At 43.1% G+C, this 13,748-nt stretch overlaps 1 protein-coding gene across 5 annotated transcripts in view; it reads right to left on the bottom strand.

Annotated features, from left to right (window-relative positions):
- Nucleotides 1–8,363: 8,363 nt before the first annotated feature.
- Nucleotides 8,364–13,748, bottom strand: part of KIDINS220 (kinase D interacting substrate 220) — a 186,845-nt gene continuing 181,460 nt past the window's right edge. For all 5 annotated transcript variants that reach the window (XM_068108197.2, XM_068108196.2, XM_068108192.2 and 2 more), the window contains one exon: nucleotides 8,364–10,724. The gene's annotated coding sequence lies outside the window, so the exon portion shown is untranslated. The remainder of the gene's footprint in view (nucleotides 10,725–13,748) is intronic.

Raw genomic sequence — 13,748 nt, forward strand, 5'->3', positions numbered from 1 at the left:
AGTTCCAGCTGGCGAAGTCATGTATTTTTGCCTCGTTTCTTTAAAAAAAAAGTTTTTCTTATCTTTGGCCCAATCTGGGTTTCAGAGGAAAAGGTCATGTGTTAAAGTCGTGCACAGCATGGTAAAGTTATAAAAACTTGACCATTCTTACAACTTGGGGCACTTGCTTGTAAAATCCAGGGGAAGAAGAAGATTAAGATTGGAAGTGAGAGTTCGAGAGCAGTAATGAGACCCGGGATCGATGATTATCGCAGCTTCTCTGTTGGTTTGTGGGGAAATGAAACAGAATTACATCATTTTGTGGCCACTGCTTCCACGACCTGGACCGCAGAGGGTACAAATCCAGACTCGAACGTTATGAGCCAAGTTACACAAGCCCGTGGCTTATTACTCCGCATGCGCAAAGAGAAAAGCGGGGTTAAGCAATTGGTTCACCTTGTCTGTCTGTTTCTCTACAAACATCAGTCTCTGATCGAGGAACAACGTAATTTCAATCGAATTTTTTATTTTGAACATGAATCGGAAAACGAACCTGCAGTTTAGCAGCACTTTGGTTCTGAATGCGTCCAGATTGGGCATGCGCAGAGGTAAGATTTTTTTTTTCACTCTGTCTACCTGCCTGGCAGTCAAAAAAATTGAAAGTCATTCCAAACAGGAAACATAGTCTTTAAGGATGTTATAAAGGACACAAACAAGAAGCATGAAGAACTCATGTAACCTGTTAAATAAGGTGGTGTACAAGATGCTGCATCAGCAGCGGTATACTTCCCAATTTTTGTTTTTCCACAACCTTCAAAATCTATTTTACTTCAATCGAATTATATACATGAACAATGAAGAACACAAATCGTCTTATTGGCACTTTCAAATTCCTTCCGTTCAGCAGTAGTTGTACAAAATGTTAGGGCATTTTCACATCATGTCGACCAATCAAATTTGCCAATCCCGCCCACGTGAAAGGTGTTCTCTCAACCCTTTAATTAATGAAGCAACAATAAAAATTATAACTGCACTCAGTAGAGAGCATACCTCCGACTGGTTGGCCATATCACGCAATGGTGAAGAATCACTGAAAAAATTAAATAATTCTCATATCCGAATCCATATTCAGATCTTCACCAAAATTGAATCTATTTGTCCTTGTCAGACACCCAACCGGTCCACAAAGTTTCGTCCAAATCCGTCTACAACTTTTTGAGATATCCTGCTATGTATAATTTTTGGCCCCATCTCCCAATGCTGAAGAATCACTTAAAAATTTATAGTAGCTGGATCCGAATCCGGATCTTCACCAAAATCTAATCATTTCGTCCTTGTGACATACGCTACCTCTCTGCCAAATTTCGTCCGAATCCGTCCACAACCTTTTGAAATATTTAGTTCACAGATAGACAGGGGTGAAAACAACCTCCATCCACCTTTGGTTCCGTAGGTAAAAATGAATGATTATTATTTTAACGTCATCGTGGTGGCATTAAGTAAATAATGCTGATAAATAGCACAATGACGCAGAAACATGATTTGCACTGCAGGTCAAGCTAAACTGACCACATAAGGCAGGTGGCATATCGTGTAAAAGTGCTGCCTGCTGAAGTATCAACAAGGGAGGAGGGGGTGCATTATGGAGCGTAACCCTGATCTATAACCGCAAGAGCAGCCCCGTCGGTGTGTGTAATTAAAATGAGAGCCACTTATAGATCGGTATGTTCGGAGAACTCACGTCTTGTTGACGCTCCTTGAATTAGCATCAAAACGCACCGAATTGGAAACACGGAATGACGCAATAATGGCGAACGTCCGTCGGTCCCGTTGCCAGGATGTTGGACATTTCGAGACGATGATGAAACCTCGGTTCGTGCGCTCGTCCTCGGCTCCTCGCACGTGTTTGGCGCCCTTTCTGGAAGCGCTTTGCTTTACCGTTGCATCTCGGGCGCCGTTAGACTGAAATTACAAGTTTTTCGCACTTATCTGGAGAGGAAAGCAAGCCGTGCAGCGCAACGAGCAGGCGGCACCACGATGGTCTCCAGGCGGCACCATGATGGTCTCCAGGCGGCACCATGATGGTCTCCAGACGGCACCACGATGGTCTCCAGGCGGCACCATGATGGTCAATCGCGTCTGTTGTGGGTTGTTCGACATCGAGTAAACAGGAATGCGAATTGCGACTGAGGTTAACCATTGAAACCACAACATATATCGTTCAGTCATTTACATTTTGCCGTCGAATGCACCGATACGGCTTCTGAGCAGAGGGCTCGGCTCGTGCTGCGTTCCCACTGGCGAACATACCGTGAGCCGAGCCGTGCCGGTAACACGAGCATTGTTACGTCACGCCGTCAGGGTCATCGCCTCGTCACGGTACGAGCTACACCTGGGTAGTATGCATAGTGCGGGTAATGATTTCGTTATAAGACCTTGAACATACACAAGGTCGAAGGCAGACAGCCGGCTTTATGAAAGTCACCTCCCACTCGAGAGGACGATGCTGCAGCACCGTGGGAACGGATTTAACGAGCAAACAGTGAGCTCCCTGCTGGTAAGAACCTCGCTCACAGTGCTGTCAAAGCAGGCTCTTGCGAAGGGATGTGCTGGGTAGTTTGCCATTGCCCACCCAGCAGTCAATCAGGGCAGGAAATTGTACTTTGTTCAGTGTGTCGGCGATAACTCTCCTACTCGTCACGAAAGACATCGTGTGACATTCAACGTCCATATTGACTGCAAAACACCAGGGTGGCAGTTTATAGGTGGGTCGAGATTCGAACCCGAACAACTCGGTACTGTGCGAGTGTACATACCTCTACCTCCAAGCTCTCCTGTCAGCTTTCCCATGTGCCTTAAATCAATAAATAACAAAATGAGATGGGTTAACGCCACCTGCATAATCAACACAGGTGGGGTGGAATACGAGAACGGCTCTCGATGGTGCGCAAACCTCCGATGGTGCGCAAACCTCCGATTGTGCGCAAACCTTCGATGGTGCGCAAACCTCCGATTGTACGCAAACCTCCGATTGTGCGCAAACCTCAGATTGTGCGCAAACCTCCGATTGTGCGCAAACCTCCGATTGTGCGCAAACCTCCGATTGTGCGCAAACCTCCGATTGTGCGCAAACCTCCGATGGTGCGCAAACCTCCGATTGTGCGCAAACCTCCGATTGTGCGCAAACCTCCGCCACGCTGAACAGTTTACGTTTTCTATTCCACTGATACATCAGATCTGAACCAAAATCGAATCGGCTTATTCTTGTCGTCAAACAACTCATCCATCAAGTTTTGTCATAAATCGTGCACAACCTTTTGAAATATGCTATATATCGTTTTTGACCCCATCTCTCAATGATGAAACATAGGGGCAATATCCCTGGCGCTCACCTGGTAAAATAAACAGTGTACTGCACCGACTAAGGGTATTTTAAACCAATTTCAATGGTTGCATGAAAACAGGGCAGCATGTAGAATCATCCTAACATAATGATAAGACTTGAAACAAACAAACAAAAAAAATACCTATTTTGGGGAGAACCCCCCATAGACACCTAAAGGGGCAGATTTTTTTAAATGCCGTGAAAAAACTTTGGTACATCACGGGTGGTGAAGGTTGTGCTCAAGTTTCATCGAAATTGTGTTTGTAGTTTCTGAGAAGAAAGCAAATACCTATTTTGGGGGGGAAACCCCACCCCTCCCCCCTCCCCCCTCCCCCCGTAGACACCAATAGCGGCAGATTATTTTTTTTAATGCCGTGAACAAACTTTAGTCACAACACAACAAATATCATTTGTGCCAAATTTGGTCACAATCGCTTTGGTGGTTTCGGAGAAGAAATTTAAAGTGCTTACAGACTGACGGACGGACAGACAACGCGCCATCACGTAAGTTCCCCTGAACCTCGTTCCAGGTGAGCTAAAAATCATTAAGAATTCATTAAAAATCTCTAATCTGGATCTGTATTCAGATCTTTACCAAAATCTAATCAATTCTTCCATGTCACACACCCAACCTGCTCTGCAAGTTTCATCCGAATCTGTCCATAACTTTTTGAGATATCCTGCACACAGACAAAATAAAACAGACAGACAGGGTGAAAATATAACCTGTGTCCACCTTCGGTAAAGGAGGTAATAAAGCAAATAAAATATGAGGGTGTTCAAAAAGTTCTACGAACGGGATTCACGACAGTCCGAGAAACGCTTTTATAATTAGATAGTTCAAAATGGCAATCAGTAGTTTAACTAGATGGTATTCTTAGAATACTTACAGTATTACAAACACAGTCAACTTGGTGCGAGCCTATTCTTCTGTTTTTGAAGGTTTTTTTTTTCTTTGATCCAATATGGCTGCCAGACCACGTGACCAATGACATCATAAATGTACATTCTCCAATATAATTGTTGCGTATATCACACTCAATAAATTTAAAACTTATCGTCGGACTAAGCATTGTACTTGGCGAATCATGACGTCATAATTAAGGCACCAATGACGTCATCATTAACGACACATTCCCCATGCATGTAGTGGTTTCTGAGATATAGAGGTGTAAAGTTTTCCCAAGATGGTACCATGTGACCGATGACGTCATAATTATCATTAAAAATTATCCAGGAGGAAATCCTATGGTAAAACTTTCGTGTCAATTGGACCAACGGTTGCAGAAGGAAAAAAAAAATTCATAGTGATCGGATCAATCGTTGTACATGTAGAATTATGACGTCATAGTGAAGATACCAATGACATAATTATTAACATATCTTATTCTCCCTTGTTGCAATTTTCTTCCATGAGCGGTTTTGGAGATATGGAGGTGCAACTCTTTCTAACATTGCGTCCGTATCATGTGACCTATGACGTCATAATTATCACGATTTAAAAAAATATCTTTGCAAAAATTCGTTTCAATCAGACCAACGCTTGCTCAGAAAATGATTTTTTAAAATGCAGACACATACATATGTACGCCACACGTATGCAAGCACCCGATCGCTTAACCTGCTTTTCGCTTCGCGAGCGCAAAATAATTAGCATGAAGAAAACCCATGTATACACCTCGTCAGGGTGTTTTGGTGTTCTGGAACAATTCTGCATCTCGTTCGTAGAACTTTTCAAACTCCTCATAACCTGAATCAGAGTGAAGTCATGAAACGAATGAATACTCCCAAATGAAGCAAAACTCACTCAAATTGATATGAAACATTCCTACTTAATTAAAAACTCATTGTGCCATATTAGGCTACACATAACGTCAAACATACTCCGCTGTCAAAAAGAGAAAGAAATAAAAACATGGATATTTAATTAAAATTAATTTTTAACCTTTAACCACTCTCCCATTTGTGGCAGAGAGCTGCAAATGTCTATGTTTGCAATGTACCCTTAACTCAAGTGTGGGAAGGCAAAGCGTTCGGGCACGGGGGTGATGGGGTGGGGTCTGAGTGTGGACAGTTAGTCTATTCAGGGTTAGTAGAGGTAAGTAAGTAAATAAGTAAGTAAATAAATAAATAACTAACTAAGTAAATAAGTAAATAAATAAATAACAAAGAAATAACAAATAAATAAATAAAGGGGGTGGGATCTGAGTGTGGACAGTTTAGTCAATTCAGGGTTCGTAGATTAGAGATAAAGAAATCAATAAATAAATGAATAAATTAAGTAAGCAAGTAAATAATTATATAATTAAATAACAAATAAATAAATAAAGGGGGTGGGATCTGAGTGTGGACAGTTTAGTCAATTCAGGGTTCGTAGATTAGAGATAAAGAAATCAATAAATAAATGAATAAATTAAGTAAGCAAGTAAATAATTATATAATTAAATAACAAATAAATAAATAAAGGGGGTGGGATCTGAGTGTGGACAGTTAGTCAATTCAGGGTTTGTAGATTAGAGATCAAGAAATCAATAAATAAATGATTAAATTAAGTAAGCAAGTAAATAATTATATAAATAAATAACAAATAAATAAATAAAGGGGGTGGGATCTGAGTGTGGACAGTTTAGTCAATTCAGGGTTTGTACATTAGAGATAAAGAAATCAATAAATAAATAAATTAAGTAAGTAAGCAATGAACAAATTAAGTAAGCCAGTAAATAATTATATAAATAAATAACAAATAAATAAATAAAGGGGGTGGGATCTGAGTGTGGACAGTTTAGTCAATTCAGGGTTTGTAGATTAGAGAAAAAGAAATCAATAAATAAATGAATAAATTAAGTAAGCAAGTAAATAATTATATAAATAAATAACAAATAAATAAATAAAGGGGGTGGGATCTGAGTGTTGACAGTTAGTCAATTCAGGGTTAGTGGAGGTAAATAAATAAATAAAGGGGGTGGGATCTGAGTGTTGACAGTTGGTCAATTCAGGGTTAGTAGAGGTAAATAAATAAATAAAGGGGATGGGATCTGAGTGTTGACAGTTGGTCAATTCAGGGTTAGTAGAGGTAAATAAATAAATAATAAATAAATAAATACAGCACAGGTGCTCCAAGGATGACGCTCTATCTGGGGGTCCAAGGCAGTGCAGCCAAGATGTAGCGAAGATAGCCATGTCGAGGAGGTAGGCGGGGGTGAAGGGAAAGTGCTGGCACAGTGAGGCAATCAGCCGGGACACAGGTGTGCGAGTGGCGCCAAGATGTCTGGCCTCCTTCACCCCCTCCCCCCCTCCTCCTGCCTCCGGCTTCTCGCTATCCCTTGAAGCCCAGCCCATCTCCCCTCTTCCCTCCCCACCTCTCGCTCCGTCCTTGGAAATGTAATTTGTGCATGCCAGCACTTTGTACGGCCTCTCTCTCCTCCATACCATGCAATTCACTTCCTTCACCCACACCTAAAAACTCACACCCTTATATAAAACCGATTGGGTATGGTGCTGCCTTGGTACTCGCAGTGAGGTCATCACCTCGAGCTTGTGCATTAAAATTTGGCTCAAGGAAAAGCTATCAAGTTTCTGGAAAAAAAAAAACTGATCCAAGAGGTCACGTCACCCTGTGGTCGTCAGTAAAAAGCCCAGCTGGCTCACCATTTACCTTCCGAGAGAGGTTAACCCACGCCTGGTCCCAGGCGCTCCACTCTATGCAATGCGAGTACCCGCAGTGGATTGACTCCATGTCCTCAAGGCAACTTGGGATGGGAAACAAATTGCTGTCAATGGGAAAGCAGCAGCAGAACCCCAAAACGACCCTGGGAAAGGATGAGGAGGAGGCGGAGGAGATAAAGCAAAAGCCTCGTTATATGAAGAGTAAAGTGAATGAAGTACTTGTGATTGAAACCAGTTATTCTACGCTGCAAAAAGAAAGGTCGTTTGAAGTTCTTGTTAAACGATGCATTCCCAAACACCCAGGCGAGGGAAACAGCAGGTTTGTTTGAAAGAGCACACCCAATGGTGAACATCGCCAAATGTCAAAGCGAAACATTCGAAAGGATCCCAAATAGAAGACCGCAGCCCCCGCTCCGCGACCACCACCCTCGAGAGCTCCTTGTTGACAAACTGATCCGCAAAACGCGATTCGGCCGAGCACTGCGTCCTTGTAAGGAAGGTTAGGATAGCATTCTGGACAGTGTGGACCCCAAACGGTTTCAGGAGATGCCAGCAACAGGCGACGCCTTGTTCGACCCCAAAACGTGCTGCGGGGCGCGTACGGTGCTTCATGAAGGGTGCCCACTGTCACTTAGCTCTTGCAAAACGTCGAAGCCAAATGTGGGACACGCCAGGGGACTTGTACAGAATCGAGTCCAAAATTATTAAAGGGCTCCAAAATAAAGGGAATAAGGAAAAGAAAAGAAAAAGAAAAACTGAGGTCTCCCTAATTTGCACCCCCGTCCCCCATCCTCTTTATCCAAGGCACTTCTCCCTCAATGAATAACTCAAGATTCCTGCTGTTCACAGGACCATTTCATTCGTCTCCACAGCATCTCTGATGGACAACGGGACAAAGCATTTCAAAGAAGGGGGCACCAGAATATAGAGGGTTTCGTACCAACAGAGGGGTTTTATCCTTGGAATTCGAGGTAAGCACGCAGACATGCGAGAACACCCAGGGCCTATATTTCCGAGGTCATTGCAAACACCACAGCCGCCTAAACAATAATTGCAAAAACATGTCTCAAGAGGTGCTGACATTTTCTTGCTGTGACGAGTTGCAACAGAATACATTTGCATCTTGTGGGAAAGCATGACGGTGAAAATACATTCTTTGGAAACTCCCCAAATGTCTCCCACATCCACACCTTCCAACATGGTGATCTGATCTCCATGCATATGATCTCATCCATGATCTGAACTGATCCATTATCTGATCTGACACAGCCAAACACACACACACACACGGACGGACGGATGCACGCACACCTCTGGATGGACGCAATGCAAATTCTGCTTTCATGCAACATTTATTGGCACATCACAGCATGGCACAAACAAATCTTCACACGACTACAATCCAGTACATGCAGAACGGTGCACGGTGGCGAAACACAGGCTCGTTCACAATTTTTAATGTGCATGCCAAAACAAATAAATAACTAAATAAAAATAAAAGCATCAGAATTAAATGGCGTTGCATGCAACACACCGGTGACCTAAGCTAACCTATATCACAACTTTTTCATTCAAAATAAGTGAATACAACAGCTCTTAAAAAGAGGTCGATTGACGAATCGTCACCGGTGACGTGTTCCAGGTCCCTAGATTGGGATTTTCTTGAACGTTGGGAACACGAAAGAAACACACAAGCGACCGGTCGCACAGACATGCAACGATAACAGGGAGGTCGAGCTTCTTCGAAGATGTGCCACGCACGACAAGCGACATTGCAAAACTGAAGTTACGAAGAGACGTGTAATGAGCGATACGTTATCGCTACGGTGCAAACAGGGGGGTGGGGGAGGTTGAGGTTTTGAATGCTGGCAGAATGATGACGCAAGCCTTTTCAGAGTTCTTGTATCTAATCAACAGACTTCGCTGGTGTTGTTGTGTAAACCTCCTCGAAGGTTACCTGACAATCTGAAGATAATGCAGATTTGTTCTACTGTCCTTGAATTTTGAGTTAGAGGCAGGAAGTGGGTTGAGGCAGGGAGTGGAGGATGGTGGGGAGGGGTGCAGGCCTCCACATGCCACCAAACATCACAGCAACATGCATTACACACAATACAAAGTGACACACGGTCAGGCCTGCGGCGATTCCCATTTCTTAATTGCACCTTGTACAGAAGTTGCGAATCTACGTCAAAACTGCAAAATAAAATCAACTACAAGAATACGTTCTTCTTAGTAAGGGAGATTACATGGACCGTTTTCTGGAATGGAGGAACCACCACAAAGTAGTATTGCTGCTGCTAAGCGGGCAAGGCGCGGATCCAACTTTTGGACAACCGAGCGGTCTTTATCCGGGGACCGCGCATGTGGGCATATTGCTTGCCCGGTGTTGGGTACACCACAAATAGAGAGGGGGCATCAGGTGAATGCAACAAGATGGTCAGAAGACCTAACGATGTCTTCATGGGAGAGAAACAAATGAAAACTATGGTCGCCGATAGCGGTCGATTGATGCGCCAACCCCGTTGGTGGAATACTCAACGGCGGGCACACGACGCCTGTAGTCCAATCGGTGAAGACCATTTGGTGGTCGAAATGTTTGACCTGAGCCTAAACCTGCTGGTCTTTCCTTCAGATGGAGCCTGCTGCACGAGTACGGGAGGCTAATGGTTACGTTTTGGGTCGAACACTTTACTTAGGACGGGAACTTAAGTTGTTCAAACAACTCGATGCCAATTGGGAATCATTCATGGGATGCTCCATGGTGTTCGTGTGCCCCTGGGTGCAGAGACGAATTTGAAGATGAGTCACGTGGAGGATCGATCATACCAAGAGCATCGACATCCAAATTGTACGTAATCTCAATGTCTATGGCTGTCCGCCTTAGCATCCTGTTTCAATGGGAACTGTGCACGGTCTTGGACAAAGACAAAGATTTTCTTTGCCACGACGCAGAGTGGGATCGGCAGCCCAACAAGCCACACTGCCAGGGATTGAGGACAGGGGCAGGAAGGGCCAGGCGCCAGGATCACGTCGCGCCTTTCCTTCCGCGCTTTTTCGTAACGTCGTGCGCTCACATGCCCAACCGGAAGTCGAGGCAAGCGGCAGCGAGCTCTGAGCCGAAGTCAGCCGAGGATCGTCAACTTGATTGTCACCAGGATTACACGCATCGCCCCCCTCAAGGGAATTTATTATCCGACATGATCGGTCCCGGCAAGCCTAGCGATGACAAAACCACATTCGACAGCCGATGCGTGTTGTCCAAGCGTGAATAGGATTGATCCAGGATGGTGTCCAAAGCAACGCGACATATAGTAGCTGGTACTGCAATGATCGTTCTCAACAAATGAAAGCAGGAGCTGCACTAGTGCTGTTTGGGCATAAAAACCCTTGGACTGAGTTTTCGGAAATTAAATTGCCAATATTTCAGCAAAATGTCTGCACATCTAGTCCACATCCCCCGCCCCCCAAAATCATAAACATATACATAACATTCCAGTTAAAGGCTAACAACACAGGGAAGGAGCTCGTCGCCGATCTGGCGGAGGCCAATTTCAAAGAGAAACCCAAAAAAATACAAACAACAATTACAACAGCAGAAGGCCATATTATAAACAATGTAAGTAAATAAGCAACTTTAAAGCTCTTCCTCCTCGAGCGCGGAAGAGGTTGCAGATCTTTGGAGTTGATCTTCACCCTGAAACACAAAAGTAACCGTTTCATCATTGTTGATCAAACTGAGATGCACAAGCAAGTAAAGCTAACTAAATAGAATAACCCCCCCCTCCCTCCCCCAAGCCCCTCCACTTGCAACTGAGATCCAAAACCAAAATGCACCATGGCCTCGTGACCTCCACTTCGTGACACCATCGTGGCCGGAGGGCATGGACAGGCATTTGGCAAAGTCCGCAACGTCGGCTTCCGCAAGCATAGGACCGGCTTTGGGCATGTGCAGGCAGCTAAGTAGATGAGACAATGATGGGAAAAGTATTTTTTTTTTTAAACAACCCCTCGAGACCGACTTTGTTTTCCCAAATAGTTGCTTGTGGTTCTGGCACAATGTTGTTTTCCCTCTGTTTGATGGCAGCCCATTTACCCGCGATGCTCAAGGTTATCAGTATCCAGCGCAATACAAGCTTCATGCGTCGAGCTGCTGTTTCATAGCACTGCAGTTGGAGTTGGGTGGTTACGTGAGATCAACTCAGACACCAAATACAAATGTTATGGGAATAAAGGCTTCTTGACAAGTAATGCATAAAAATGGTAATTATGAAGAAAATGGAGTAGTTTTGGGGTTGCAAAAACATAAAGTGGCTATTGATTTATTACGCATGCAAAATATTAGGACGACATACAAAGAGAAAGGTAAAAAAAGAGGGAAGAAAAGGAAGGGGTTTGGAAGAGAGGACAGGAAAGGAAAGAGTAGGGGAGTGGGGATTGGATTGGAAAAAATGTTTCTGAGGAAATAAGAGTGGAGAGAGGAAGGAGAGTAGGAGAGTGCATGTATATGGAAGGAAGGTCGAGGGTGGGGGAGGGGAAGTGGTGGTTGGGGAAGAGGGGGGGGGGGGGGGAGGGGGGTAAGCCACAGATATTAAAAATGTCACCATTTCCCATTTATGCACATAAAAAGAAGGTGCTGACGATCACATTCTGAAGCAGACAGGTTAAATTCTAACACTGCATATTGTACATGTATATACAGTCGTGTCCAAAATACAATGCATTCAGAAAGTATTCAGACCCCTTCACTTTTTTCACATTTTGTTATGTTGCAGCCTTATGCTGAAATCGTTTCAATTCATTTTTTCCTTCATCAATCTACACTCGATACCCCATAATGACAAAGAGAAAACAGGATTTTAGAAAGTTTTGCAAATTTATTAAAAAGAAAAAAACTGAAATATCACATTGCCATAAGTATTCAGACTCTTTGCTATGACACTTGAAATTTAGCTCAGGTGCATCCCATTTCTCTTGATCATCTTTGAGATGTTTCTACACCTTGATTGGAGTCCACCTGTGGTAAATTCAATTGATTGGACATGATTTGGAAAGGCACACACCTGTCTATATAAGGTCTCACAGCTGACAATGCATATCAGTCAAAAAACCAAGCCATGAGGTCGAAGGAACTGCCTGCAGAGCTCAGAGACAGGATTGTGTCAAGGCACAGATCTGGGGAAGCCGACAAAAAAAATTATTCTGCATTGAAGGCTCCCAAGAGCACAGTGGCCTCCATAATTATTAAATGGAAGAAATTTGGAACAACCTGGACTCTTCCTAGAGCTGGCCGCCCGGCCAAACTGAGCAATAGGGGGAGAAGGGCGTTGGTAAGAGAGGTGACCAAGAATCCGATGGTCACTGGCTGAGCTCCAGAGATCCTGTGTGGAGATGGGAGAAACTTCCAGAAGGACAACCATCACTGAAACACTCCACCGATCTGGGCTTATGGCAGAGTGGCCAGACGGAAGCCTCTCCTCAGTGAAAGACACATGAAAACCCGCTTGGAGTTTGCAAAAAAGCACCTAAAGGACTCTCAGACTGGGAGAAACAAGATTCTGTGGGCTTTCATGTGTGTATATATATATATATATGTATACATCTATATATATATATATATATATATATATATATATACTGTATATATATCTATACTGTATATCTATCTATCTATCTATCTATATATATATATATATATATATATATATATATATATATCTATCTATCTATCTATCTATATATATATATATATATATATATATACTGTATATATATCTATATATCTATCTATCTATCTATCTATCTATCTATCTATCTATCTATCTATCCATCCATCCATCCATCCATCCATCCATCCATCCATCTATCTATCTATCTATCTATCTATCTATCTATCTATATATATATATATATATATATATATATACATACATACATACATACATATATACATATACATTATACATATATATATATATATATATATATATATATATATATATATATATATATATATATATATATATATATATATATATATATATATATATATACATACATATATTGTTGCATGCAAGGGGGCAGGGATCCATAACTGGACTGTGGTAAGTGTAACATGGTCCGTGTGTTTCGAGTACGTTAGAATGCCAGTTAACAGGGACCTGTCAAAGTAAGACGTCTTGTAAAATGTGGTATTGAGGAAGCCGTGTATGTAATTTATAAACAGGATAGTCAGGATAAAAATTTTTTTGTGTGTAAACACCTCGTTTGTGGGCGGACTGTGCGAAAATGCCATCACAATCTGTCTGGCCAGTGTGTGCCAGAGACGGCGGCATAATGTGCTGAAGGGCCCGGAAGCAGGCAAATCATTTATTTTTACTGGGGTCACCCAGTGGATGGGACGGCCTGGAGGATATGGAGGAGCCGAGAGAAAAAGAAGCAAGGAGGATCGAGACCGGACGGAAGGGCCTTGACAGGAAAGAACGGACACACCAGAGCTCCCGGCATGGAGGATGAAATGCGAAGAAGAAGCAGGGAGCATTGAGACCAGGAAGAAAGGCCTTGAGAGGAGAAAAAGGACAGACCAGAGCTCACGGCGTGGAGAAAGAATGAGGAATAAGCGCCTTGAGAGAGGGTCACGAAGTCTATTTCATGGTGCACGTCCCGAGGTGCTCCTCATGGCTGGTTTACTTTGTGGTTAGTTGGTTTACTTTGTGGTTAG

Source organism: Myxine glutinosa, chromosome 2 (genome assembly GCF_964187855.1).
Source record: "Myxine glutinosa chromosome 2, kmMyxGlut1.1, whole genome shotgun sequence".
In the NCBI taxonomy this organism is placed as follows: Eukaryota; Metazoa; Chordata; class Myxini; order Myxiniformes; family Myxinidae; genus Myxine; species Myxine glutinosa.